Genomic DNA, 6,139 nt, shown 5'->3' on the forward strand with positions numbered 1-6,139 from the left:
TGACTTTGCTTTTGGTATATGACATGAAGTGTTTGTCTATGCTTAATTTCTGACATAATGTTTTCAAATTTTCCGAGCAGTTTTGGTTAAACAGTGAGTTCTTCCAAAAGCTTGGATCTTTGGTTCATAATACTATGTTGATTTGGTCATTTAACATTGTGTGTTGAGTGCTACTCTATTTCACCTGTCCTCCACTCTATTTCTTAGCCAGTACCAGACTATTTTCATGGTTGCCACTTTATAATTTAATTTATTTTTTTCATTGATTCCCTGGATATGTTAGGTATTTTGTTCTTACATATTGATTTTATTATTATTTTTCCAGTTTTAAGAAATAATTTTTGGTGACTATAGGACTGAATAAGTAAAATAATTTAGTTAGAATTGTGATTTTGATTATATTGGCTCAATCTACTGATGACCAATTAATGTTTTTCCAATTGTTTAAGATCTGACTTTATGTGAAAACTGGTTTGTAGTTGTGATTATAGAGTTTCTGGGTTTGTCTAGGCATAGATTTTGGTTCATTCTCTGGATTTTTCTGGTATACCATCAGATCTTCTGCAAAGAGTGATACCTTTATTTTCCCAGTGCCTGTTCTTATTCCTTCAATTTCTAATTTTTCTCTTATTGCTACAGCTAGCATTTCTAGTACAACATTTAATAGTAGTAGTGATAATGGCATCCTTGTTTCACTCCTGGTCTTATTGGGAAGACTTCTAGCTTATCCCTGTTACAGATAATGTTTGCATATGGTTTTAGTTAGATGCTCAAGTCACTTCACTTCCCTAGGTCACAGTTTCCTCATCTATAAAATGAGGGGTGTGCATTAGATGGCATCTGAGGTACTTTCTAAGTCTGTGCTTCTATGAGTCACACAAGATATACCTTGACAGAAATGGAAAATAAAGAAATGAGGCAATTATCTGTAATTCTGACTCCATATCCCTTTAGCTTCAATTACCTGGCCATTTTAAGTGAAAATCTTACTTGAGTTTAATGATTAAAATAAATATCCATAATTTTCATTTCCTTTTTGCTCTTTATGTAATAGTCTCTAGGGAAATATTTTTTTAAAAAATCATATTGAATAGAAGGTTAGGGGAGTACAGATTAAATGTGGAGAGTGTAGCCTGTTTTGCTACTTGTAGTAATACCACAGATGAATGCTTTATGAATAGGAGAAATACCACATTGCCTGCATGGTGGGGTTTTGGGGGCACAAGAGCAGCAGGGGACATTCCCTTGTGAAGAATGGGGCAGATTCCCTTGTTTCATTACATTTGTCTTTGTATCCAGATTTGCTCTTACCCTGAGAAAAGTTCACATTCATATGCTCACTGCAGGGATTTGCTGTGCTCAGGTCTCTCTTCCCCACTATCCAAAGCTCTTTGCTTGATATCGAACAATTTAGAGATTCATTTGGGTTCAAGAACATATTTCTTTTATAATGAAAATATCTTTGAGAAGCAAGCTGCTGAGGTTACCCAAAAGAGATGGGAGAGAGGATATAATAACAATGACTCCTTTTTGTATGGAATTTTATAAATTCAAGAGTGTCTTATTTGAACCACGTAGCCACTCCGTGAAACAGGCAAAACAGGCATCGTTATTCCCGTTTTAGGGATGAAGGAAATTAAGTCACTTGCTTAAGGTTGCAGAGTCAGTAAATCAGATCAAAAGACAATAGGATGGTTGAGCCAGAACACAGCCTACATTTTGAGAATTGCTTCGTGAGGCTGCCTCATACAGGTGAGCATGATGTCAAAGGCGAGCCTTAAGAAGTACTCATCTGTGTTCAAGGGTGGCCCTGCCAGTAACTCAACAAAAGTTGCCACAATCACCCAACAAAGGGAGCATTTAATCTCCTGCAACCTGAGCAAGGTGGTCATTAGCAAACTGGCCCCACTGAAAATCCCTGAACAGGATGGAGAGGTCTAGTCAGTAGGAGACTGAAAACGAGAAGGCGATTTTAAGCAGTTTGCTTCGAAATGTACATTTTCGTCTGTTTACATCTGCATATATCTTCTTACTGATGTGGCAGCTTAAATGCTTTATTTACTTTTTAAAGCTCTGCAATTGGCTTTTAAGTTGTGGTTACAGCTCCTGTCCTTTTCCAGATGCGATCCAATTGTACACAAACACATAAACAATTAAAATGGGGAGATGAGGTGGGGAAAAGGGCAATAAAAATGGTCAGAGTCAATTAAACCAGTGAAATAAAAAAAAAATTAAACCCGGGAATGGCGTACACAATAACCCATATTTTATTATTTCCCCCTTACAACATTGTAAAAAATACATAAGCCCTTGATGTATGTATGTTTCCTTGAGAAAGGTGCTCCGTAGCTCAGAGGCAAGATCAGTAGCATGTGATGTGGGCAGCTGGAAGGTAACAACATGTTTTCCCATAAAAAGCAGAGTAAATAGGCACATAAATTCCATATAAACTGTCAGTGTGTCAGCTATGCTAACACTGGGTAAGCCAGCGCCCTGCAGCTACGCTAACTTATGCACCTTCATTTTTCAAACATACACTTCATGAATTCACAAAGCTTAAGCTGCAAACTATTGTCTTTTTTTTTTCTATTTTCCTATCCAACAGGGTTCCTCTTCAGAATTTTCATTCTTTGAAAAAAAGTAGAGGAAATTCAGAAAGGGAAGGGGACAAAAGAGTGAAGATATCAGTATTCATGACTTGTACTGTCATATGGTCTGCTCTCTTGGTATAGGAAAATAGATTGGGAGCCCCATTCTATAGACTGGGTAAGTGAAGGGCAAAGTTTTTTAATGCTGGTAGTTGAGAAAAGCAAAAATAACAGGGTGTAGAGAATGTGTGTATTTGTGTACGTATAGGCATATATATTTGTACAGTTATAGGTATAAATACATAAGTGCACAGATAGATATATATATACGTATATATATATATATAAATTTAAGGAAAACATGATTCATCTTTTAGAGCTGACTTCTGAGAGAGAAAATCAATTTTATATATTCATATGATCATAGGTTTAAGGCCGAAAGAGATCCCAAATACCATCAAATCCAACTCTCATGTTACAGATGAGGGGATTGAGTCACAATGAGATAGAAACTTCAGTTTCATTAAACCTCCCAGGGTTGTTGTGAGGATCAAATGAGGTAATAATTGCAAAGTGCTAAGCCCACTTCTTAATATATATTAGCTGCCCTATAAATGTTTCCTTGTTTATTTTTTCTCTTTCTCTATTGCTATCATCTCTAACTCCCCCTGACACCTAACTCAAAACTACCCTAGTAAAAAAGCAACTCTTGGTGTCTATTTCCTCACTTTCCACTCATTCCTTATTCTCTTACTAGGTTTCTGTGCTTTCTCAATGGTTGCTAATGACCTGCCAATAACCAGATCTTATGACCTTTTCACCATCTCCTCAGACTTAGGAATCAGGATGCCCTAGAGGAAGTTTTAAGTCTATGTCCCTTGTGTTCTTTTTAAATCTTCTCGGTCATACAAATTATTCAATATATGACAATATAAATATCTATACTGCCTGGTGAAGAGAATCTCTGTCCTTAAAATATGACTTTTAAAAAAAGTTATATTAAAAACTCCCTTTTTCATATTTCTCCATTTGCATATCTTTAGTAATTGTCTATCCTACCTACTTAATGTATAATCTCTGACATTTAAGATTAGAAATTATGAATATCTTGAGACTCCCTGTTGTTTAGGTTCTATGTTTCTATATTTTCTTTCACTGGCTTTTCTTCCTCTCTCCAGAGTTAAATAGTCTTTGATATACTCCAAGTCTTCATTCTGTCTTTTTCCCTTCATGCTATACTTTCTTTCAGGCTCAATTCATTCAATAATTGTAGCTCCTATTTTATCTCTGCATTTCTGTACTGAGTTTCAAAACTACAAGTGAAACTGTATAGTGATTTAGGAAGAAATATGGTATGGGAAATGTGCTGAGGTTGAGATTCAAAGATCTGGGTCTAGTTTCATCACTAGCACTAATTCTTCATGTGATTATAGGTAAATCAGTTAATTTTTCTGGACTTCAATGTTCTTACTCACCCAATAAAAATAGTGGATTAGAATTCTTTATGTTTCTTTCCAGGTATAATTTTCTGTGGTTATAGAGATGGCCCACCAAAAATTCAAAATCAATATGTACAAAATGGAACTCATCAAGTTCCCCTTAAAACCTGCTATTTTTTAAAACCCTTATCTTCCATCTTAGAGTCAATACTATGTATTGGTTCCAAGGCAGAAGAGCAGTAAGGGCTAGGCAATAGGAGTTAAGTGACTTACCCAGGGTCACATAGGAAAGACATGTCTGAGGCCAGATCTGAACCTAGAACTTCCTGTCTCTAGGCCTGGCTCTCAATACACTGAGCTTCGCAGCTGCCCCCATTCCAATCCCTATTGATTAGAGAAATGAAAATTAAAACAACTTTGAGGTACTCTCACACCTATCAGATTGGCTAATATGATAAGGAAAATAATAAATATTGGAGGATATGTAAGGAATTTGGGACACATATACTATTGGTGGAGTTATAAACTGATCCAACAAATTCAAAGTAATTTTGAACCTTCACAAAAAAAAACAACATAAAAAGCTATAAAAATTGTATCCTTTGAATTAGCAACATCACTACTAGGTCTATATTCCAAAGAAATTTTTTTATAAAATAAAAGGATCTATTTGTACAAAAATATTTATAACAGTTTTGTTAGTGGCAAAGAAGTAAAAATTTAGGGGATGTTCATCAATTGGGGAATGGCTGAACAAGGTATATGATTACAATGGAATACTATCATGCCATAAGAAAAGATGAACAAGAGGTTTCAGAAACAGTTGGAGTATAATCTGATGCAATATGAAGTGAACAGAACCAGGAGAATATTATACATAGTAACAGCAATATTGAAGAATGATCAATGGCAAATGCTTTAGTTATTTTCAGCAATACAAGTATCCAGGACTCCAAAGGATTCATGATGAAAAATGCTATCCATTTCTAGAGAAAGAACTGAAGGATTCTGGATGCAGATTGGATCATTCCATTCTTATGTAATTTCTTCAAGGGTTCTCTTTTTTCTGGTCATGTGTATCCTCTTCCATAACATGAAAAATATGTAAATTTGTGTTATATAACACGTGTATAATCTATATCAAATTATTATTGTCTCAGGGAAGGAAGAGGGAAAAATTTGGAACTCAAAATATGAGAAAAAACAAATATTAAAAATTATTTCTACATGTAATTGAGAAAAATACTGAAAAAATATTTGTAAGGCAATTAAAAGTCATAATCTTTGACTATTACCCTCTCTTTCATACACTCAGCTGCAAAGTATTATAAATACATTTTATTGCTCTCAACTCTTTTATTTGCATTGCCAATATTATTTTTAGGCTTTCATTACCACTTATCTGAACTATTTTAATAATCTTCTAATTTAGTTTCCCTAATATATAACCACTTAAATGTCCTCTCCAAAACATCCTAAATACTTCATGGACCTCCATTTTATAGGAGATCAATGAGTAATTTGGGGCCTGAGAGAGAACTCTTCTGAAGAGAAGCAATAGACTTATTATATGAGAGGGTGGGTTAAGGTGACTTATACATCAGGGTAAAGTCAGTGCTTTACTATAATAAAACCAAAAAACAAGTCAGGAAATCATAAAATAATTAATAACAGCAATCCAAAACCAGTGAGTTTAGTATAAGATAGGTCATGGAAAACATACTAATATGGAAAAAATACAAAATATTGGATTATTTCTGTCACTTCTGCATGCAAAATAGCCTTTTCTTTGATCAGCATTATATTAGCTTTATCTTCTTACTCTATTACAACAACAATGCTCTTGGTGCACATACCATTTTTCCCCCTAAAATTCTCTTCAGCACATGAGGTCATGGCTTAGTGGGATTGGATTGAATGGGCAACAACTTTGGAGGTATGCACAATGGGAACTGGTTCTTATTTCCTCTTTTGGTTTGCAATCTTGACAATCTTACCATGACTCTATAATATGAACTATACAGCTATACATTTCTCTTTCCCACCAACAGATAAAAGAGATAGACAAATATAGAGGTAATTTGCTGGTTTTATAGATATATATATATATAT

The sequence above is a fragment of the Gracilinanus agilis genome, chromosome 1 (genome assembly GCF_016433145.1).
Source record: "Gracilinanus agilis isolate LMUSP501 chromosome 1, AgileGrace, whole genome shotgun sequence".
NCBI classification, from domain to species: Eukaryota; Metazoa; Chordata; class Mammalia; order Didelphimorphia; family Didelphidae; genus Gracilinanus; species Gracilinanus agilis.